The 25,151-nt window shown below is 43.2% G+C and overlaps 1 protein-coding gene, 1 non-coding gene and 1 pseudogene across 2 annotated transcripts in view; 1 reads left to right on the forward strand and 2 right to left on the reverse strand.

Annotated features, from left to right (window-relative positions):
• Positions 1-25,151, reverse strand: part of LOC148664987 (zona pellucida sperm-binding protein 3-like) — a 246,998-nt gene that overhangs the window by 52,305 nt on the left and 169,542 nt on the right. The gene's annotated exons all lie outside the window — the stretch shown is intronic.
• LOC148665000 (5S ribosomal RNA) lies at positions 4,082-4,200 on the forward strand (annotated as a pseudogene).
• Positions 4,801-4,964, reverse strand: LOC148665001 (U1 spliceosomal RNA). Its single transcript, XR_015938660.1, has one exon. It is a non-coding gene; the product is annotated as a U1 spliceosomal RNA (small nuclear RNA).

Raw genomic sequence — 25,151 nt, forward strand, 5'->3', positions numbered from 1 at the left:
GCCTAGCACCAGGGCGCCCCACGTCCGCTCCCTGAGGGCACAGGTTTCTATACGGCATTCCTGAACTCTTTGCACTAATGAGCTCAGGCCTTTTTCCCGTCTCGCCGCTACGCATATGGGTCTTTTTCTGCCCTCCTGCTTTCCACGGTTAGTCCCTTTGGACGTCCGTGACAAGAAGGCCTCGATGCAGGAGAGGATAGCACTCGGCTCTGTTCTCTCTCGTCCCTCCTCATCAACTACACTTTCCATGACAGACTTGGAGCCTACCACTTTCCTGAAAAAGAAGCGAGTACACTTCTCATTTTCTTCCAAGAACTGCACTCTGCTTCTTAACAGCACTCCTCGACTACTTTCTTCGGCTATGCTCCGGATGTCCTTTTTTAAAAGGGTGATATCCTCGAGCACATCGAAGCCACTGTCTCGTGTAGAGACGCTGCAGCTGCCTCTGTTTCCTGGCTAGCACTCCTCTCCGTCTGGCAGCAGCCTTCCTTCCCTCAGCCATGAAAAAGGCCTTTGTCCTCACCTTCACCTCCTCCCACCACTCTCCTACTGACCCGTAAAGACACTGCAAGGACAGCCACTGTGATAGTTTCTCCTTGCAGCGGGATACTACCCCCTCGTTCTCTAGCAGCTTTGTGTTGAGTTTCCAGAGGCCTGGGCCAAAGACAGTCCCGCCCCGGAGTTCCACTCTACACCCTAAAGCCTGATGATCTGAGAAGAAGACAGGCTGAAGAGTGACCCCAACAACTTTCACTCTCTCTGAGACAAAGCAATAGTCAATTCTGATTCCTCCCTGACCATGTATATCCTGCTGTTGTGGGATATATACATCTATATGTGTCTGAGAGTTTAAAGTCTTGAACTAAGTTTTGCAGGGCCAGTGAGCTGGAATCCAGTTTTATCGGAGAGCAGTAAAAGTGTTCATGGAGTCCATTTCAAGGAAGGGGGTAGAGGGAGGGGTGGAGGGGTTCCAGCTGTCCCCATCACCATGCTCTCCTTCCTCCTCGCTCGGGGAGAAAACAGAGTCATTTTTCCTTTTCCTCAAGTCCAGCTCCTGGGAGCACTGAGGGGAAAGGGGTGCAGCCAATGCACCAGTCTCCTCTTCCCTCTCACCCACCAGCTGCTGCAGATCCTCCGTGATGGACTGGATGGAGGAGAGGAGGACATCTCTAGCACTTGCAGAGTCTGAGAAAAGCAGCTCCACTGAATCCTGGGTATCCTCGCTGGACCCGCTCCACCGGGGGGCCCCACACTGGCCCTCGTTCTGAGGAGCAGGAGTTGGGGAGGGGTCCTCGCTGTTCTCGGGGGTTTTCAAACCCTCGTGCTTGTCTGGTGCAGTCTGCAGTTGTGGGGGCGTAGTGGATTTCTCTTCCAACGGCCCCAGAGCCACAGCAGGACTGATCCTGGCTGGAGGCTGAGAGTCTTTGTCCAACAAGGGTTCTTTGTTTGACTTGTTGTTTGCTTTGGATTTTCGGGCCGGTTTGGCTGAAACAAGCACTTCCTCATCCTTTCTCATTTTGAGTTTATTGGCGTAGGCGTGAGGGCAGTTCTTAAAAACGTGTCCTTCCGAGCCACATAAATTGCACTTTGGCAGCATTGAACAGTCAGAGGCTAAATGTCCCTGTTTGCCACAGGTCTTGCAGCATTTCACAGTGCAGGACGATGCCAGGTGTCCCACAGCACCACAGCGCCAACACACCTTTGGTTGTCCCACATAAAGAACAGCCGGATTGTAGAGGGCAGGTGCCTTAAGCCTCCATTTACATTGTCCGGTAGCAAGCGAACCTCGAATTTCCTTGCTCCTGTTTTTATACCGTCAACATCTCTAACCTCAGTTCCATGGTGGACGGTGCAGTACTGGTTAAGCCAGGTGTGAATGTCCTCAGTCTTTGCCAGTTCCGAGAAAATAACAACATGCACCATTTTCCTCTCTCTCTGTGTCAGAGGCTGCAAGTTGATCTTCTCAAGGGCAGGAACTTTCCCTCTTCTTGCCTCAAACACATCCACACATTGTTCAAACAGAGGATAGGTAGCAAATACAACCTCAAATGCTTTCTGACCTGGGAGAGCGAAGATGAAATCAAAGTGCTGAGGTTCAAAGCCAAGTTCCTTCTGCAACACTTTTCTGCTAAACTGCATACGATCCATGAAGAGGTCATCCAAAAGCTCAAAACGCACAGAATTCTTGCGGGATCCAAAAGTTGCCATTTTGTAAACTGCAAAACAAACACTGCTTCCACAAAACAAGAAAACAATCCAACTACTCCACCTACAGGATGATCAAGGTATCACCCCTGCCAGGTAAGTATGAGTTGTATAAGGCCCTGCAAGCGGCCAGCACCCACAGCACAAAGCGCGCAGCCTAGGCCAACTCCTCGCCCCGCACGCCACCGCCTCCTGCTGGGCCCACTCTTTCGCACACTCACACGCCACACTAGCACTCAAAAGGGTGGGCAAAACGAAAAAACGAGCGCGCCGTTTCCTACACATCTGCAGTTGCCAATGCGCATTTGCAGCATGTCCCGGGATGCAATTCGGCCTCATTTGCATAACACCAGACTTGCAAATCGCTACGCAAGCTCGCGTCGTGCGCCTGCCACGCACTGAACAAACACCGGAGCCTTTTCAGCAATTTCCAAAAAATTGGGCCTGCTCGCCTGCCCACAAGGCTCCGTCTCTTACCCGCTCTCCAGAGCCTGCTGCCTTCTGTGCTGTTGTCTCGGCACCGCTGCAGCGCACACAACTCCTGCAGCGCGGGGAGAAAGTTTCCATGCTCCGCCGCAGGGAAGGCTCGCTCCGAGCGCACACGTCCTTTCAATGCTAGTTCAACAAGTGCTCCGCATTAGCAGCGTCGGGGCTCCGGCATGTCGCACCTCACCTCACCTCGCACAGCCCCCTCCTCGAATGTCTGGCGCTGGGCATGCCCCGCTCTCCTCCACCTTATCTTATCGCGTGTGACCACCGACAATGGCCACAATGCCGGGGAATGCCACCTGTAAAGTGTTAATTGGGGCACAGGAATAGCCCGTCTCATCTCGGGGGCCGGCTTCAAAGACAATACAGCAAACACAGCAGGGCGGGGGAAGAAGACGACACGACACATGCAGGTACATTCAGCTCCGGTGGGAACGAGTCATTTGTCGGTCTTTTCAAGTGCTGGGAGTCGAGTAATCCTTCGCTTGTATCGTTTCTCCCCGGTGACTAGATCTCACCCTGCGACTCTCGACTGGGCTCACCCACGGCAGCCCAGCAGGTGTGAGCCTAGCCAGCACCCGGATGGGAGATTCCCCCCGGAGAAGCTCAGGTTGCTGCTGCTCCTACAAGAGGTGTGACTGGGACCAGTAGGGAGCGCTCACCCTGCGGTCTGTGTGGGTTTCTTATGCCCCAGCATCCTGATGGCGACACTCTGCTACACAAACAGGCGCCGTCCTTCGGGTGAGGCATAAAACCGAGGTCTCGACCCTTCTTGGCCATTAAGAAGGGTGTCTCTCTGGTGTTAGTGTTCCCCTTTACCAATCAGTCGGGGTCTCCTCCTAATCCCCGTCTCATATGTAACAATCAATGACGAGGCCCCCCTGTCCCGCGATATTGTATTTGTCTCCTGGCCGCTGGCTGGCACCATGAGATTTAGTACTCGCGCAAGAGACCGGGGGCAGAGCGCGAACGCGGTCCCCCGCCCCCCACAAAGTGTGCTCTCCAGGTTCCCTCTCGGGGCTCTGCAACACAGCGGAAAGGCAGCGAGAAGGAGCCTCTTGCTCTGACGCCACAAGGCCACAAGAGGGCGGAGGCGCCGCGCGCCCGGCCGACGTGTTGGACTGGTGCGCTTTATGTGCTGTGCACTGGAGGATTTTGTCTTGTGAAGACTTGCCTTGTGCTCCTCCGAGCAGTTTGTTTGTTCTCCTCCAGTGCGGGACAAGCCAACACAAGGGAGCACATTCGCCAACATCCAGGTACGCAATGCGATTTGGAAAGAGACTCCTTTCCAAAGAGTTGCACATGAACGATCCTTCAGTCCCGCTCGGGGGGCACAGAGCCCCAGCCACACACAGCTTCAAGTAGCGAGTTAAGCGCCATGGCTTTCGCTTACGGCCACACCACCCTGAATGTGCCCAATCTCATCTGATCTCAGAAGCTAAGCAGGGTTGGGCCTGGTTAGTACTTGGATGGGAGACTTCCTGGGAATTCCAGGTGCTGCAAGCTTTTGCTCTCTCGGCCAGCAGGGGTCGCCGTTGGTGCCGTAGGCTTTGGGAGGAAAACCTGGAGGATGGAAAGGTGATCTATAGCCTCATCTCTAGAGATGTTTTGTTGCTATGGCATGTGTGTGACCCATATAAAAAAAAAAACAGTTTGTAAAACGAATATCGAAGCTGCCTCTAAATCTGCAAATGAAGATGAGTCGATAAACCACTTGTTTTTCGTATAACTATACATATATTCATTTATTACTGATTTCATTCATTGAGCACAGATACAATAAAGGTACAGCCATTCACTGTTTGACATGTCTGCACTGGTACAGAACCTAGCAACCAGAAAACGGGTGAAACTGTCTTGAGAATTAGCATACAGTACCGAGGCCCCCATGACCAAATAAATTGGCCTTAATAATGCAGACTACAGCAAAACAACTGACTTTGAAAAGGGAATGAATGTCCGGAAGGAGTAGTGTAACCAGCTTGAAATGCTTCTCCGGACCTCTAACTAAAAGAAACCGGGAACCAGCAGTGGCTTTCGAACTGGGATCCTATCGCAGCACGTGGTGTCGTAACTCTTCCGTATCTGATATTGGACCAAGCACATCAGGGGAGAGCGCGAACGCAGTCCCGCACTACCACAAATTATGCAGTCGAGATTCCCACATTTGGGGAATTCGCAGGGGTCAGCACAGCCGGAGTGCAATGGCCGAGCCTCGCACTGGGTGAATCGATTTTTAAGAACTTTATTTTCTTTTCACAAAAAAATACAGGACATCACAAATTAGAAAGCTTTACATTAATATACATACTTAAAACAGTATATATGATCACATCTCATTACATTTTGACACGGTAACAGTTACATAGCAACAATTTCTTTTTTTCTGGTGTAAATCACATTCTTTACTTAAACATGATAATGTTTTTCACAGTTTCTTGAGATATTGACCTATGCTTTCTATTTCCCACAGATTTTCTGCTTCCTCCCTCCCTTCTCTCCACAGATCTCTGAGGTAATAGTTCTCTCGGGTGATGAACAGGGCCAGGCTACCTGCTGCCTTGACTGGGACCTCGATGCCTTTGAACAGCCCCATGTTCCTCACTCTCCACAGGGCGTCTTTCCCACTGTTCACCACGGCCCAGATCCTGTCAAACACGTCAGGAGGAAGTTTGACAGGAGAGATGCCGTTTTAGCGGCAATGCTTGTTAATAAGACAGAATTAAGCGGTGGTATGCTGTCCTAAATGAGGCCCCATCTCACCCTCCATCTCTGTGGTGCAGCCACAGAGAAAGTATTCATGCAGGCTGATTTAAGATGTTTTCTTTTGATAAGGGACAGCTCCCAGATGGGGATGCACTTAGCTAAGCCTGGCTATCATGATCAATGGTCATCCATTGGCGCCTATCCTTTAGGGAGTGCCAAATGGACATCTGGACTGCATTCCTAAGTGTCAAGAGTAAGTGACTCATATCTCACCTTGATCAACCAATCAGGGACTGGCAGGGCGTGGTAATACCACGTGGGTCTCCAATGCCCGCCAAACTCTCAACCAATCAGCAAACATCTGTGTCTTGGTCAAAAAGGGAGCGCAAGCTCAGATCGGGGCTCTCCTTGGCCATTTTCGCGCATCCTCAGAGACAATCATGTGACAACTGCTGTTGTCTGCAAAGGGACTTGGACTTTGTTCTAAGCGCAAGGCCAAGGATCCCGTACGTACTCAGAATTCTTCCAAAATGAATTCTCCGCTTGATCAATGGCAGCCTACAGTTGGACCCTCGTCGACAACCTGAATAGCTTATTCAGAAGCAGCGCTGGACCGGGAACGAACCAGCTTCTTCCCAGGCAAAAGAGTGACTTGTGAGGACTCGCGGTCACACTCTGTGCATAGAGACTTTCTACTAGCCAGCCGGACTGCTGGTAGATCCCCTCGGAGCAACGACTGCCCTGCGCGCCGCAGTCAGATTCCTCCGCCCGTCCTACTCCGAGCTGCACCTTGACTGGTTGGCCGGTAGCCAGAGAACGCCGACACAACGCCCATTGGACAACCGCTGCAACAGAGCTGCAACAGAGCCTGTCAGCTGGTTTTGTGTTCGTGCCGGGAGATTCCAAATCCATACACAGTGGATAAGTAAACCCCATGTTCTACATTGCGTCTCGAGAATTCAATTGTACCTCAACACAAGTTGTTATCAATTTAATTCATGAGTAATGTATTTACTTCCGAGTTTAGAGTAACAGTGGGTAATAACACTGATTAGCGATTTGGTAACCGAACGATATATATTGACATATATTCTCTGTTGTGTATCTCTTTGTGTTGGCATCTCTTCGAGATTATATACCTTGTATATTGATAACCCTCACAGTAAGGTCTGCCGCTCGTATCCAGGCAGACAAGTATATGTTTGGTGCACAATTTATATGAATAAATGTATCTCGTGTATTGAACCCGTGTGTGTGCGTTGTTAGTTGTTCTGACGATTGATTTTCTAAAAGCCACAACGAACAACCTTGTGATTACTGCTACAATTAATAATTGTCTCAGTAAACCCATCAAACCTCTACAACCACGACACCACCATAAACTATATTAATTTAGGAACATAAACATATAGTGTAAACTGTATATGGCTGGTATTGGTAGTTTAAAGAAAAAATACACACCAGTATTCCACTTTCTTCCTAAACATTTTAAGCATCAAAGTCTTACATGTAGTAAGATTTTACCACGTTTCGGAAACGTTTTTACATGCTCCTTCTGACCATCTTAAGTTTATATACTTTGTGAAAAGTCATAAGATATTAACATTTTCTGTGAATGTGCTCGTTATCGGAGTAAACAAAAGCATACTTTTAGAATTTGATTAATAGGGAATATAATATGGAATCACGTACCTAAAGAAATTAATAACGATATAATTATTTTTATGTACTGTAGCTCAAATAGTAGTATAATACACTTTCTATGGATACATGTGCTTCTACGCAACGCAGAAGCACATCCACAAGTAACATTACCTAGCTAAGAGAGGACATTGGCTAGCCAATATGATAAATACAGTGGAAAAAAGCAATTGGGAAAATAAGACTTGCTGATCTGTTATACATACCAGGAAGAGAACAGAATATGATTTTTTTCTATTCGAAACGTGTGTTGTCTTTATGAAATTCATGTATTTTAAACGTTTAATTAAGAAGAAAAAAACTTACAGAAAGATACTAAGCTGATCACGAGATAGAAAGATCACCCGTTTTTCGCGCATAAAAAGTGGCTATTAACTGGGTGAACTGTTATTAACTGGAGTCAACTGGGTGAAAACACATAATATGAACATGAAACAAAACAAAAAATAAAAATAAGATACAATCTACAGACATTAAAACCGGTGTCATGGAAATATAACTATCAAGGAAGCCACAAGAGAGAGTTCTCACCTGAGTAAGGTCTTTATTTCAATATTGCAATATTGGGAGCCCTGCTGCCACTTCGCAAAGTGCAACCAGAGACTCAATTTGTTACAAGCAGTACAGGGTTTTTATAAGACGTTGCGCTGTAAAAAAGCTCAGCGCTTTGTCCCTTCTAAAACTTCCCCTTTCTCTAAGAGAAAACAGATTACATCAAAAAGCGAAAGAAGAAGCACTAGATATGTTATTCAAAGCTTATCAGTTACTTTCAGCTAATTCTAACGACCCAGACAGCATATATTGTTTTGGTACATTGTCTTCTAAAGTAACCTAAACAGTGTACTTTGTTGACGCACTGTTTTCTAAAATTCTGCACGTACTGTAGCACAGCAATTACATCCTTGAAATACATTATCTAAAAGCCCCAATATATTTTTTTGCAAAGCTCTCTACATTTTAAGAATCAATTTAGTTATTAGATTTCCACTTCAAGACTTGTTCGGCTGGCGTTCGGGGAGTCGCGTTTTTCAGAATTGTATTGAGATCGTTTTCCACAGAGCTCAGATGTCAAAGCACCGCAGCAGCTCTCCACAGCGATCCTCTATAGCGCCCTTTCTCCCACAGCTCCGTCCTCATTGGAAGGAAGCAAGAGTGAAAGGCTGAAGTGAAATTGAGCGGGGACGAAGGCAGTGAAGAGAGAGAACGTGGGAAGAAGAGAAAAACGTAAGGGAAAAAAAGCAGCGTCGTAAAAGAGGTGACGGAGCTGTCCTCTGAAGTGGAAATCTAATAAGTAAATTGATTCTTAAAAATGTAGAGAGCTTTGAAAAACATATATTGGGGCTTTTAGATAATATATTTCAAGGATGTAACTGCTGTGCTACAGTACGTGCAGAATTTTAGAAAACAGTTCGTCAACAAAGTACACTGTTTAGGTTAGTTTAGAAGACAATGTACCAAAACAATATATGCTGTCTGGGTCATTAGAATTAGCTGAAAGTAACTGATAAGCTTTGAATAACAAATCTAGTTTTTCTTCTCTCGCTCTATGATGTAATCTGTTTTCTCTTAGAGAAAGGGGAAGTTTTAGAAGGGACCAAGTGCTGAACTTTTTTACAGCGCAACGTCTTATAAAAACCCTGTACTGCTTGTAACAAATTGAGTCTCTGGTTGCACTTTGCAGGGCTCCCAATATTGCAATATTGAAATAAAGACCTTACTCAGGTGAGAACTCTCTTGTGGCTTCCTTGATAGTTATATTTCCATGACAATTCTCTATAAGAAGGGTGCCAGCGAGCCTTGCTCTCACTTACGGCCACACCCCCTTGAGCACGCCTAATCTCTTCTGATCTCGGAAGATAAACAGGGCGGCCTGGTTAGTACTTGGATGGGAGACCGCCTGGGAATACCAGGTTCCGTAAGCTTTTAAGCGCAGGAGGCGCCCTATCCCCGCTCACTCGCTCATTCCCCTGTTCACACGTGCAGTGCGGCTTGTCCGTCTGTTTATTTGTCAGCTTTGGCGAGACACGGGTGCTTGTGTATTAGCGTGAGCGTTTTTTATTCTGATCAGGAACAGTTTTACAAGTCCGCAAAGGATCGAGGAAAGGTTTATCGCCAGCTGAAGAGACACAGCGCTTCGGCTGTGGAGACTTGTTCGGCTGGCATTCGGGGAGTTGCGTTTTTCAGAATTGTATTGAGATCGTTTTCCACAGAGCTCAGATGTCAAAGCACAGCAGCAGCTCTCAACAGCGATCCTCTATAGCGCCCTTTCTCCCGCAGCTCCGTCCTCATTGGAAGGAAGCAAGAGTGAAAGGCTGAAGTGAAATACAGATGCAGCCATTCAAAATGAGCATTAAAAACCCGCGGTTCGGTAACCCACCCGCAGGGCACCGTAGGGCACCTTGGAAAGTGATTGGCTGGCCAAAATGACCGACAGGGGCACTCGTGGTGCATTGGTTGGTAGTGAAAAGATTTAATCATTTAATGTCTTTACTGTGCACGTTTCAATCCGCTTAGTTTTGAATATTTATATGGAATTTTACCACTAAAGGGAAATTTTAGTAGCTGAGCATATAAAGAAGAGGAGCATAACGCATCTGAAGGTCATATACGATATTAATTTAGGAACATAAACATTACTGTATGTACATAAACTGTACTGTGTATGGCTGGTCTTGATAGTTTAAAGAAAAAATACACACCAGTCTTCCATTTCTCCCTAAACATTTTAAGCATGAAAGTTTTATGAAACGGTACCCAAATATGGGATTGCTGTATAGAATGAATTTTAATTTTTAAAAATTATTTAACACGAAAATTAAGCTGTTTACATCTTCCGCCTGAGAACAGTCACCCGTTGCTACTGTAGATTAAACTGACCCAGGGACGCCAAATAATGTAGATTAAGCCGGCCCAGGGACGCCAAATAATGTAGATTAAGCCGGTTCAGGAACGCCAAATATGTAATCATAGTGGCTCTCTGAAGGCACCAGTTCTGTAGGGTTTGGGCATTTACTGAGACAATTATTAATTGTAGCAGTAAATCACAAAGTTGATTCTTTTGATGGCTTTAGAATCCAACCATGCGACATAACTCAAACAACGCGCACACACAGGTACTAATACACGAGGATACATTTATTAATACATAGAATATGCATGTAAAACTAACAGATCTTATCGAGAGGGTTATCAGAATACAAAAGATATATATTCAATCAGTTACAAAGTGTTACACATATCAAGAGGACATACGTTCAGTATATCATTCATTTAGACCGTTTCGTAAAGTGAACTTGGTTACAACTTCTACATTAGATACTCAAAACAAGTACATAACTCTTAGGAATTAAATTGATATCAACTGGTTGGGATAACAATTGAATTCTCGAGCTGTAATGCATTGAAGTTGAATACTCATCCAATCTTTGGGGATTCAGATCTCCTGCGGACTCAAAGAAAGAGTTGCAGGCTGTTGCTGTCCAATCCGCGCTCTCTGGCTCCGTGCCAGGCTGTGCTGTGCGGCTTGCGACGGTGCGCTGCTGATGCTCACTGACCGGCTAGTTAGTGTTGGCTTTAACTAGCAAAGTTTGTGCACAGAAGAAAAGATGACTGTGGGTCCCAGCAAGTCAGGAAGAGGACCGGATCATTCCTGATGAAGAGCTAGTTCTGAATAGTAATTCAGCTGTCCACAGTTCCGACCTGTTCACGAGGCCTGCTGCTGGTTACTCTCTGGCAACCTCCACTCTAGACTCTTAGAACAAAGGAAAGTTCTGGCACTCGGACACACTGGCCGTTCCGTGGTTGTCCGGGCTGAGTCTCAGGATGGTCAGGAGGCGCGCTGCGAGAATGTCCTGACCTTGGGATTCTCCTTTGAATTCCCTTTAGAATTGTTGAATCTGAATCTGAATCTCAATCTCAATCTGAATCTCTCAGGCTCTCTGTGCTGCCTGTTTTTACCTGGAGGAACTTCAGCTCATTGATTGGCTGAAAGTTCCATGGGCATCAGAGTCCCACGTGGGTTACTCGGCCCTACCAGTCCCTGATTGGTTGATCAAGGTGAGATATGAGTCACTTACTCCTGACACTTAGTAATGCAGTCCAGATGTCCAACTGGCACTCCCTAAACAGATAGGCCCCAATGGATGACCATTGATCATGATAGCCAGGCTTAGCTAAGTGCATCCCCCTTTGGGAGCTGTCCTTATCAAAAGAAAACATCTTGCATGAATGGTTTCTCTGTGGCTGCACCACAGAGATGAACAGAGAAATGGGGCCTCATTTGGGAAGCTCAGAAACACTTAATTCTGCCTTATTATTAAGCCTCGCCGCTACACTACCCAACGCAGAAACACAGCCACTAACTAGCAAAGAGAGGACATTAGCTAGCCAATATGATAAAGAAATAAATGATTATTTTGTTTATTTCTTTTGCACATTTATTTGAACATTTCCATCGATTGTACAAGCACTTGGAAACTGTCCAATCCCTAGTTCATCAAGCATTTACCGGTCTGGCGCCGGTCTGTGTCTTCTAGGATATAATGCCAGCGAACTCTTGTTTTTATGTCCACTATAACTACGCTGGGCAAACGTTCCAAGGTCAAATTCTTCCAGCACGGGGGTACCTTTAAAGCGGAGACGACGGCACCGAAATTTTTTGGCGCGCCTTCTCTTTAAAGCCCTGGCCAAATATGAAGACAGTACGTACAGTTATAATTCAAACGGAATTAAAAACTACACATCCCAGTTACCATGGTGGTGCTTGTGATCATTGCGTTTAACCAACGTAACAGGGCAAAAAATCAGTCACATGACTTTGGGGCAGAGTTTCGAAAGCTTAACCTATCAGCAACAAAGCGAAATTTACACGATAGGCTACCTCAAACTGTCAGTTACACGACTGTGTATGTCGCTTAAGCCACTCCTGTTTGGCATTTTAGTTATGGAGGCGAAAAGACGTCCCCCCCCCCCCCCCCCCCACCTCTCTGGGTGTCTGATTTGCCGCCATCTTTAACTGTTCGGTGTCCGAATCAGAGTAGCTACGCGTACGAAATAAAGTTAATCCCAACTACAAAACATATATTTTTGGGGTAAGAGGGCGCAAAACATCAGTATTTACTGCTATTAATTACTGTACGATTTATAGTTGAAATCTGAGCCTAGATATAAAGTTAGATATAAAGTTAAAATCTCGACAAAGCAATGTAGGAAATACAGAGAAAATAAATCCTTTCTGACATCTAAAATCAGTTTCGATCAAGGTCTCTAAAACGAACAAGAAAAAGAGGATTTTCGGACGGCAATTACGCTGTGTTTATATAGAATAAGTGATTTATGAGCAATCTAATTTCTTGTTCATTTAAAACAGTGAAATGTCAGCTGCAAAAGATCGCACCAGAAACAGCACTCTCTCTGCCTGTCATAGACGTTCAGGAAAGGCTGAATGAAGTCATGTCAAGTACAATAATTCGGTGATCGATAATAACAGTTGTAGGACAGTATATAAGGAGGATAAGGATTTTGAAGTTGACTCGAAATCTGATAGGTAACCAGTGCAAGGACTTGAAAACAGGTATAATGCATCCCTGATAGGATTCTTGCTGTCATATTCTGAACATATTGAAGATTGCTCAGTGTGGATTTAATTTCCCCAGTGAAGTTCCCTTAAAATAAACTATTATTCCACAATGCAGAGTATTACATGGCCAGTATTTACACGTGATATTTGTGATTTAAAGAAATTAACACAAGCAGCTTTTGGAGATTTAAGTGTTGGCTGAGTTATTGCAGGATAAAAGACTAGAGATGTTGGCAAGAACATATTGAAGATTGCTCAGTGTGGATTTAATTTCCCCAGTGAACAGGATGTGCATTTATTAATTCTAGAAAAAAAGCCTTTCTTGATTTCTCTAGTTCTTAGTTTCTCTAGTTCCCTTTAAAATAAACTATTATTCCACAATGCAGAGTGTTACATGGCCAGTATTTACACATGATATTTGTGATTTAAAGAAATTAACACAAGCAGCTTTTGGAGATTTAAGTGTTGGCTGAGTTATTGCAGGATAAAAGACTAGAGATGTTGGCAAGAAGAAGATAATTTGGGGAAAGCTGAGGAGTACACTTACAGATGCAACCATTCAAAATGGGTGAGGTATTTCGCGGCATACCGCGACACGCCCACCGGGGTATCACGTGTGTCACGTGACTAACTATCCGGCGTCGCCTTGTAAAACCGCCAGGGGGAGCTTAACCTCTCATGTACAGCATTCGAGCCTTTAATTTTGAACTGTGTATTACAGCATGTTAATCATCAGTCATTCAAATGTTGGTATATTTTATGAAAGCAAGATTGCTCAGTTGGACAAAAGTACACAACCTACCTTTATCAGAAATATTTATGCATCAAAGCCTTTACTGAAGATATTACTAATAGTATTAATAATGGATGACTTTGGACAAGCTGTATACTCAAAGTATAATTTCTTTAGCACATTTGTACAAGCACTTGGAATCTGTCCAAGCCATATGTCAGGCATTTTGTTTTACTTCAACGGGCATAAAAACTTCCTTGCTTTTAACAGGGCGTTTCATAATTTCTAACTACGAAAATGATTTAAAATGCGACACCTATCATGAAAAGAAAAAAATACACACCAGTATTCCATTTCTCCCTAAACATTGTAAGCTTCGAAGTCTTTAACTAACGTGATACCGGAGTCAACAAGCATACTTTTAGAATTTGATTAAAAGGGAATATAATATGGAATTGCGTATCTCAAGAATTTAATAACGGTATGATTATAGCCGTGTACTGCGGCAGGGCTGTGTAGGGCTGTTTCGCCTGCCTGCTTATACGAGCTGTCTTGTAGCCTACTGGTCTAGGTGCATAACTACCAACTGGCAGGTTGTGTGTTCAAATCCAGCTGGTGCTGGACCTTTCAGTTTTATTTATTTATTTTTTAATCGCGTAACATAAACATATTACCGTATGCAAACTGTACTGTATACAATATGTATATGTATATTTAATGTCTTAACTGTGCCCGTTTAAGTATTGAATATTCATATCTAATTTTACCACTGAAGGGAAATCTTAACATAAACATACAGTATATGGCTAGTCTCGGTACTTTAAAGAAAAAAATACACACCAGTATTCCATTTCTCCCTAAACATTGTAAGCTTCGAATGAAACCACTAAATAAAGACATAAATATAGAAATCTTAAGATTTGTTTTATTTAATGTTGGTAGCAGGATGAACTGTCAGAGTGTATATTTTTTCGCAAAGTTGCTACAAGATGTTAACAGTGAAAAAGGTATTTAGAAATGAGTTATTTCAAGATGAAAAAGAAAACATACACGAAACATGGTTTCATTATGACCAGAATCGGTCAAGATATTTTTAACTTGATTTACAGTATTTGAGAGGTATGTCTTAACACCGATACTACAGTGCATAAATACTGCTCACGTATATGTTTCTAGGTTTATATTATGCATTTCATACGGTCAAATTACTTTTGAGCAACTAATAAGAAGCGCGAAACGGTATGCGTTTTAGTTTCGTTTTGTGCTGGAACCCGTGGATTGATTAGAGATATCAAGTACATACAAGTCATTTTTTTAATGTTGTAGTTCGTCTTGAAAAAATACATCATCTATCAACAATTACACAGGTTCTGTTTCTATATTACGGATTTTGGTTAGGTACAGTATTATCAAATCCAGTGGCGCTGTGTGTTACTTTACTGAGTCCCATGTCACATGGTCTGTGATTGAAACCTGTAAAACCGGTTTAATTCGTCACAGCCAGCACTCTTCAGGTGTGAGGGTCTTCTGCTCAGAATGAAACGCTAAAATGTTTGTGTATATTCTAATGGTAGTGGGGGCAGGGTGTGTGGGAACACCCTGCATTGGAGATCTATGTTCTTCACACCTGAAACATTTTCTCTGAAAGGATTTTCTTCGCAGTTTAACCGATCTTGTTACAGCATGTTACAGTTTACTATTATTAACCATATTAATTTTAAGTGCTTAATGTAAAATCTTGTAAAAATATATTTTCATTGTTCAAATATACATTAATATACATTAAGTCTGACTATCATATAATAAGATAAATACAAAACTAAAGAAAATTAGGGTTAAATATAATTCAAAATATTTTGCTAACAATGTTAACTGTTTATGAATAATAAAATGTATTAGCTAAGGAGTAGGATGGCACAGTTGTTAGTATGTTTTAAGTTTTGAATCTTTTTCATAAATACAACAGTAGCACCTGATGTCTCAGTGGCTTTCAAAATTAAATTATGCATGCAAACCTGTGAACTAGAAAGATAACTAAGATTTTAATACTAATTTAATGACCGCGGGCACTTTCCACCTCCTCTACATTCTCAGAGTAGAACAGACTAACCTTCTAATGAAAGACGGTCCACCCCCCACGGACAGGAAAAGTGCCCACAGGCACTTAAACTTAATATGGTCAGTAACAGTAAACAGTAACATGGTAAGAAGGAGCACGTACAAACGTTTTCGAAATAACCACATGTAAGACTCTGATGCTTAAAATGTTTAGGGAGAAAGTGGAATACTGATGTGTATTTTTTCTTTAAACTACCAATACCAGCCATATACAGTCTGTAACGTAGGGATTTCTATATGTCTTTATTTAGTGTTTACATTAGTGACAAAGGCTAAACTTTTAGCTTCAGTAACGTGTACATATCTCCCTTTTTTATAAAACGACTTGGTTGAAAACTGTTCCAGAGCCACTGTTGTTTCATCAGTGAAAAGTACATCATGAAATGCCTCTCCCTGTTCAATCCACTGGAAAAAAGAAAAGGAGCATAAAGCTTCTGATGGTCATAAACGATATTCATTTAGGAGCAGCATCAGAGGTATGTTTTTAACTGCACTGCATTGGAGAGAATACCATAGTGTGTTTTTTTTTTTACTCCCTGGCGGAAACTGGCTTCCAGAAGAATCAGTATGGCTCAGAGATTAAATAAAACTTAACTGACATTAACGAAGAGCATAACGCGTGTACTGTATACACTGCAAGTACAACCCAACTCTCTGCAGGAGTGCTGGCTGTGACGAATTGAACCGGTTTCACGGGTATTTTCAAAGTAGGAGGCGAGATTTCCAGCGAAAGACACCCCCCCCCTCAAAAACCCAGTAAATACAGTACTTACTAGTTAAAGGCTAGGCTCCCGACTACGGCGAAAGGAACCCTTCTTTCGTTAGAAGACAATGAACATATTTTAGCCCTGAATGAATTAATAGCAAACATGGTTTACATAAAAGACATTTTTCCAAGAAAGTTTAGCCTTTGTCACTAATGAAACCACTAAATAAAGACATAAATATAAAAATCTTAAGATTTTTAAAATACATGACTTTGCTAAAATTTATTTGAAAATAAAAACAATTACAACCGCCAGGGGAGAGAGAGAACAGGGGAGGGATGTTGGTTTTGCATAAGGGGCGGGGCTATGGAAATTAGGTATGTTTGGGAATGTGTAGTTACATGTTCTGGCTGTTTGTGAATTATCGTTGTTGAGTATGGAGTGTTGAGGTATTGATTTTGTGTAATGCTTTATGTTGAAAATTGAGGTGGATTTTGTTTATGATAAACAGGATAAACTGGGATGGGAGGAAGGTTTGGTTTTGCATAAGGGGCGGGATTATGATAATTGGAAGACTTTGCGAGAGTAAAATGGTTTGATTATTTGATTTTGTATTGTGGTTGTTATCTATGTTTTTGGTTGGTATTATGTTTATATGGTTGTTTTTGTTGGTTGGTTGTTATTATGGTTATTAATAATACGATCTATAGTTGAAATCTGAGCCTAAATAAAAAGAAAAAGCAAGTGATTAGGTTTATGAGCAATCTAATTACTTATTCGTTTAAAAAGCTATATAAAATAAAGTTTATTATTAATTTGCTGGACAGAGCAGTGAACATTATTATGCATAAGACAAAGATAACGATCCTGATCAGTTTAGAAATCTGTGTACGCTGTAAGGTTTTTACTTCTTAAACTTTTAAAATACACGTTTTGAATAGAAAGAAATCCTCTTCCTGGTACAGTATGTATAGCAAACCAGCACGTCTTTTTTCTCCAGAGGGGTGTCAGATGGTGTCAGCCAATCACCATTCTGCGTTGGGTAGCAACGGGTGACTGTTCTCAGGCGGAAGATGTAAACAGCTTAATGTTCGTGTTAAATAATTTTTTTAAATTAAAATTAATTCTATACAGCAATCGCATATTTGGGTACCGTTTCATAAAACTTTCATGCTTAAAATGTTTAGGGAGAAATGGAAGACTGGTGTGTATTTTTTCTTTAAACTACCAAGACCAGCCATACACAGTACAGTTTACATACATACAGTAATGTTTATGTTCCTAAATTAATATCGTTTATGACCTTCAGATGCGTTATGCTCCTCTTCTTTTTATGCTCAGCTACTAAAATTTCCCTTTAGTGGTAAAATCCATATAAATATTCAAAACTAAGCGGATTAAAATGTGCACAGTAAAGACATTAAATGATTAAATCTTTGCACTACCAACCAATGCACCACGAGTGCCCCTGTCGGTCATTTTGGCCAGCCAATCACTTGCCCTGCGGTACCCTCCGGTGCCCCGCGGTGGCTTGTGGGTAGGTTACCGTACTGCGGGTTTTTACAGCGCATTTTGAATGGCTGCATCTGTATAACAAGAACACTTCCTAATGGGGTTAGGCATACTTTTGATGAAGATGATGAAGTTAACAGACTATATGTTTACATAGATACTGAAATAAGGATTGTATTTTAGATTATTTGTAGTTGCTTGCATTGAACTGTGTGTTGGATGCACATGAATTGAAGGAATGGGCAAACATAGCTGATGCGGATCCACAGAGCCAGCATATTAAGATGTTTATAATTAGAGCCAATTTGTTTAAATAACTAGGTATGGAAACTGATGTGCAAGAGAGGTGGAAAGGCTGTTTCCTTAAGCCAGCACTATAAGATATTTTATTCTCAGTGAGATGCTGCCATTTCATAGTGTGTTTCTAACACTGTGTATAGTTCCATCCACACAGTGCCTTTACTTCCATCCATTTCTAATCTCTTTATCCAGTACAGAGGATTTGGAGCCTATCCCAGTAAGCAACGGACACAAGGCAGAATACACCCTGGACATAGCGCCAGTCCATCACTGGACAGACAGACACAAACACACACACACCAGGGCCAGTTTTCCCATAAAACAATTAACTTACCAGTATGTTTTGGAGTGCGAGAGGGAGTCATATCACACATATGGAGAAAAACCATGTAACCCAGAGAGAACATGTAAACCCCACACACACAGGATGGCAGGAATTGAACCTAGGACCCCAGTGCTGCAAAATACAAATGCTAACCACTTTGCCACCATTATAAATAAGTTATCTTTCTAGTTCACAGGTTTGCATGCATAATTTAATTTTGAAAGCCACTGAGACATCAGGTACTACTGTTGTATTTATGAAAAAGAATAAAACAAAAAACATACTAACAACTGTGCCATCCTACTCCTTAGTTAATACATTTTATTATTCATAAACAGTTAACATTGTTAGCAAAATATTTTGATATTAAATATTTAGTTTTGTATTTAACTTATTATATGATAGTCAGACTTAATGTATATTTGAACAATGAAAATATATTTTTACAAGATTTTACATTAAGCACTTAAAATTAATATGGTTAATAATAGTAAACTGTAACATGCTGTAACAAGATCTGTTAAACTGCGAAGAAAATGCTTTCAGAGAAAATGTTTCAGGTGTGAAGAACATAGATCTCCAATGCAATTTCAACCAAACCTGTTCCCACACACCCTGCCCCCACTACCATTAGAATATACACAAAGCACTGAAATCTTTCGAGCTAATGATCAGGTGACCCGAGAGAGAGCGAGAGAAACACCAAGGGGTGCGGAACCAGGGAACTATTTACATGGAAAACGGGCGATCTCCCCAGACTGTCCGCCCGTTTCACTGTTACCTGAATACCTCTTTATTTAGAACTCACTAACACTGATTTTTAGTTTAGAAGGATTCAAGTAGGGTTTAGATGAAAGGCAGCGACCTTAATCAAGCCCAAATCATAATTGAACCCATTCAGAGCCTACATTACATTTTAGCGTTTCATTCTGAGCAGAAGACCCTCACACCTGAAGAAGGGGGAGGTGTCTTTCGCTGGAAATCTCGCCTGCTTCTACTTTACAACCGGAGTGCTGGCTGTGACGAATTAAACCGGTTTCACAGGTTTCAATCACAGACCATGTGACATGGGAGTCAGGAAACTAACACACAGCGCCACCGGATTTGATAACGCTATAAAAACGCTCTTAAATAATGTGACTAGGCACAGAACAAGTTTACAGCACAGTACAATAATAAATGCTGACCATGACTTTAGAAGCGATTTTTAGAAACATCCCATCAGTGACATCACTGAAGTCAACTCCTAGGTACTGTAACTGTCGTGTGGATAGTTTCACAAGAATCGGACAAAGGTTTAAGCATCGCTTGTTCTAGATAAAACTGCAAAAAAAACAACAACAACCCATAATGTACTTCTTTGCGGCTCTGTTTGCCCAAATCATATATTCACAACGTGAAATTTAGAAAATAATATTACGTAACCAAAATCCGCAATATGGAAACATAACCTGTGTAATTGTTGATAGATGATGTACTCGTAACATTTTTACAAGACGAACTACAACATTTAAAAGATGACTTGTATGTACTTGATATCTCTAATCAATCCACGGGTCCCAGCACAAAACGAAACTAAAACGCATACCGTTTCGCGCTTCTTATTAGTTGCTCAAAAGTAATTTGACCGTATGAAATGCATAATATAAACCTAGCAACATATACGTGAGCAGTACTTAAGCACTGTAGTATCGGTGTTAAGACATACCTCTCAAATACTGTAAATCAAGTTAAAAATATCTCAAGACCGATTCTGGTCATAATGAAACCATGTTTCGTGTATGTTTTCTTTAAAGTACCGAGACCAGCCATATACTGTATGTTTATGTTCCAAAATTAATATCGTTTATGGCCTTCACACGCGTTGCAGTATGCTCCTATTCTTTTTATGCTCAGCTACTAAGATTTCCCTTCAGTGGTAAAATTAGATATGAATATTCAATACTTAAACGGGCACAGTTAAGACATTAAATATACATATACATACTGTATACAGTACAGTTTTCATACAGTAATATGTTTATGTTCCTAAATCAATCTCTTTTATGAGCATGTGAAAGGCATGGTGAATCGATTCTCAAAAATTACTGTACTTTGCATGATTGGAAACAAATGCGTGATTGCGAAATGCTGTGGTGTTACTTTTACAAAGACGGTCAATGAAAAAAAGAATGTTGACCAGGGCAACACTTTGAGTTTACACTTACAGCTTGTCCAAGGTCATTCATTATTAATACTATTAGTAATATCTTCGTTAAAGACTTTGATGGCCACAGCTCAAACATGCGAGGTTGAGCTTTATTAGCTCCACCTTGCCGTAATTCCGGATACTATTATTTTGCTTGTCATATTAAAGGAGAATTTACGGTAACTAGCGGTATTTACCGGTAACTCGCGGTATTTACCGGTAACTTGCGGTAGACTGCGTACAGCGTACCGGAAAATAATGCGGTATCGCCCACGCATTTTGAATGGCTGCATCTGTATGTCCCCCAGCTCTGAGCCCATTGGGCCTGCTGGTGTGACCAGAGCTGCAGCGTCGCCATGCTGGTGGGGGTCAGTTCGGCTTTTCTGTTTGAATGAACAGGGGGGTTACATGATGGTGCTGTCTGTGGTCTGGCTGTCCTGCTGGTCTGGATGAGGGGTGCGTAGTGTGGTGCAGGTTCTTGTCCCATCCTGCTCTTGGTCCAGGTTGGAGGGTTGCACCGATTCTGAGTCTTGTTAGCTGGTATGGATGGGTTTGGGGGTGTCGATACCAGAGTGGTCCGGGGGGGGTGCAGGTGTCTCGGGGGCATTCTTGTTTTTCTGTGAGTTCAGGTTGATTCTGTTGGTTTTGCCACGAATCTCCCTCACGCAGGCAAGCGCTCCCGCATTCCTACGAGCTCTCCCCGTACCAAACGTGCACGTGTCAATCAGTCCTCTGCTTAAACCCTCATCTGCCCCCCGGTCATTGCTCACGATTGAGATCTCTCCCGGAGCTTACGTACTAACTACACCTTTGCCTTACTACGACTTCTCCCCTGGACCTCGACCCCGCTTTTCCGACAACCGCTTTAGCCACTCGATTTTGTACCTTCGCCTGTTTTACGCTTTCTCGGATCCTGACCCCAGCCTGTCTCTTCGTTTACACCTCTGTCTACCGACGCAACTTCTACGCCTTCCCGGACTCCGACCCCTGCCAGTCCCTCGACTACACTTTCGCCTGTCGATTCTGTGCCTACGCCTGTGCTACATGTGGAAGACCGAGTCAAAAGGTCAGGACAGTGACTATGCGTGGGAAAGGTTTTCTGTTCGCACCTAAGACCACTGTCTTAGGTGCAAACTAAAGCCTGTGATTCCTCACACCCATTCAACCAGAGAAAATTGAAACAGATTGTAGGATGCCAAATGGCACCCCCCTGTCCTGTTTGTTTGACTTCTGACACTGCCCCTTTCCCTGTATGTTCCTTTGATATGTTAAAGTATTGCCTACTTTTAATGTATAAAAAAGGAAAGTATAACTTCAGTCCAGTGAGCATGTCTTGAGTGCTAGGGGAAACCCTTTCTCTGTGATATGCTCCCCTTCAGCTGATTGTATTAAAGATCTCTGTTGACAATCTCCCAACCTGAGTGAAGACTGAGTTTTCTTCGACATACGCCTTCCCGGACTCGGACCCCTGCCTGTTTACTCCGACTACGCCTGCGTCTCGCGCCAACCCTACCAAGGGCACCGCATTGGATCACTATCCTCAGCAGTCAGCCCCTGCGTGACAGGTTCTGAGTGTCTTGGTTACATCTGTTTGTGTGTATAGATGAAAAAGCTATTGAAGAGCACCCCCACACCCCCCTGCCGTCTCGGTGGAAGTTGCCATGTTCAAAAAATCCTAAAAAGATAATTAAAGTTGCACACAACAAAGCATGACTGTGAAAGGTCAGGAGGCCTGCCTAGTGAGCACAACACTTGATTACAGTCAAAAAATCATTAAAAAATAAAGAAATGTTCTACAACTCAAAGCGAGGTTGTATAAGGTTAGGTGAAATGTCTGGTGTAAAACACCTGGTTGCAGCACTGTGGCTGTTGTGCTTGAAGAGCTATTGACTCGTGAATAGCACCCCCCTATCCCCATGTACCGCCTGTCTAATGGTGCCATATTGAAAACATCATAAAAAAATAAAGAAAGGGGCCACAGCCACAGCAAGGTTGCATAAGTTTAGGGGGCCTGTGTGGTGTGTAAAACACTTAGTTTCAGCAGTGTGGCTGTTGTATTTGAAATGCTATTGAGCCATGAAGACGACCCACCTGTCCCAGTGTATTACCTGTACTGTTATCTTCAGAAAATCATTACAAAATAAAGAAAGGGGCCACAGCCACAGCAAGGTTGTATGAGGTTAGAGGGCCTGTCTGGTGTGGAAAACACTTGGTTTCAGCAGTGTGGCTGTTGTATTTGAAATGCTATTGAGCCATGAAGACGACCCACCTTTCCCAGTGTATTACCTGTAGTGTTATCTTCAAAAAATCATAAAAAATAAAGGTTCCACAACCCAAAACAAAGCTGGGAAAAGTCAGAGGACGTGCTTAGTGTGCAAAACACTTACTTGCAGCATTGTGGGTGCTGTGGTTTAAATGCTATTGGTTTGTGAACAGAATATCCCTATACCAGTGCATTGTGCCACATTAAATAAAAGCACGAGAAAAAGAGATTCAGAACACAAAGCTGTGTCAGTGTTCTGTGTAAAAAGTCGGTTTGAACATCATGGGAGCTGTTTTTAATAAGCTGCTGAGAAAAGAATATTTTAAACTTCCTGCTGTCAGTAGTATTGTCAATATAGTTGAACCACACCTGAATGAAAATAGAACGTAAAGGAAGGGTTTCAGAAATCAAACAAAGCTTTATTCCCGTGCTTACAGTCTGGGTAATGGGAGACTGCGCTGTTCTGCTTCCTATGGTCATATATGGGTTTTTCGCACGAAGCCGTATTGAACAGTATTTCTCGCGTTGTGAACGTGTGCACACAGCAGTCCCCGGGTTCCAGTTAGTGTGTAATTACGCATCGATGAAAAACCGGAGGTTTAAAAAAAGATGATTAGCTCACTGATAGTTTGGTGTAGAGGCTGTGGAAATATCCACAAGTTGTGGTCTTTAAAATGCATTTGGTTTGAAGGCGTTCTGTGCTTCCATTGCAAAGATATGGACAAGAGAAAATGTGAGCATGGTCAAAAAAATGTCAAAAAAATGACAAAGTGAAGGCTGGGAAAGCATTCACAATGTATTTTATACACAAAGCATGTGTTTTAGTAACTCTAAGAGATTTCGCGAAAGCGCTACAGGCATGCCAAAATCGTTTTCGAACTTCAAGCTAACTTAACCCCGGTACAGGCGTGCTGGTCTCTGGAGAGAGAGCACGGTCCATCAGCGCACTCCAATAAAGGCACTGGAAGCAGCTGAATCGCATTGGCGAAGCTCAGCACTGGGCCGCTGGGCACGGTTTACAACCGTTTCCGTAGTGTAGTGGTTATCACGTTCGCCTCACACGTGAATGGTCCCCAGTTCGAGACCGGGCAGAAACAGCCGCTTCTTGCACGCTCCTGTACTTCACAGAGGTCTTGAGCGACCGGTCATTTGTTCCCAATGTATTTCCGGTGCCTTCATGCACTCTTGTACCAAACGCACGTTCCTTCTGTACGCGGAGCCGATCATTTGCAATTGGGCTGTGCCGACAGACCAGGATGAGCTCTGTCGGCTCAAAAGCAGCGCAGGACCTGCAAGAACAACAGAAAGAATAGCATCCAGTGGGGGCCTCTTAGTGAGCCCAAGACCTCATCAAGAATCGGCTCCAGCAACAGGGCTGGGCACATTGTTCCATTCTCCGCCCACTCTCGGTGTAAACAAGTCCCTCCTGGTCTCTGCTTGACATGCACTTTCCTGCATTTGCTTTGGTGTAACTGGCTTCCCCTGCATGGGCAAATGTGAAGAAGATCCTTAGTAAGTCATTGAAGAAAACCGAGAAGAGGTCGGAGTGTCCTCCGTCGTTCTTCAACGATCCAGTCAGGAAGTACTCCTCTGTAAAGCGCCGTTTGTTCACATCGATTGGCTTTTTTTTGCCTTCATTCGTGCAAGTAGTAAAAGCAGACGCCCCTATTCTGCCGTGACCCGGATTCGAACCGGGGTTGTTGCAGCCACAAAGCAAAGTACTGACCACTATTCGATCACGGCGAGTTACCGATACACACGTGGCCGGGCGGAAAAGGCTGTGCTCTCTTCGTGTGACATAATTCGGAAAAGTCCTGACGTTGCATTTCAACTGAGCCCCAGTATACATCGACCCTTCGACACTCTGAGTGACAACTCTCTTGTGCGTTTTCTCATATTTATGTAGTTTGCTTGCATGATGCCGGGAACAGCATGGTTGTTCGCTGCCATATAGTCTAGCGGTTAGGATTCCTGATTTTCACCCAGGCAGCCCGGGTTCGACTCCTGGTATAAGAACGTGTCAGTTTTGCCTCCTGCTTTCCAAAAGATCAGCACCGTGTACGAAGGAGCCGCATTAAAACTACTCGAACATGCAAAATGTTTGAGAAGAGGGGGCGCTTGTTTCCAGCCGAAACTTCTCGCTTGTGAGACGAGCTGATCATCGCAGTGGGAGGGTTACTCTGGTAGACAGGGCTGACCTTCGGCAATAGGATTTATACTCCCCAAGATGATATTTGCACTTTCTGGAGAGGCGATTTTCTCCACTTCAGTAGCCCGATTTCGTCGATTGCGTGGAGAGGGCTGTAGAATGTGGCGCCGCCTTTCC

The sequence above is a fragment of the Lepisosteus platostomus genome, chromosome 5 (assembly GCF_059453375.1).
Source record: "Lepisosteus platostomus isolate fLepPlt1 chromosome 5, fLepPlt1.hap1, whole genome shotgun sequence".
NCBI classification, from domain to species: Eukaryota; Metazoa; Chordata; class Actinopteri; order Semionotiformes; family Lepisosteidae; genus Lepisosteus; species Lepisosteus platostomus.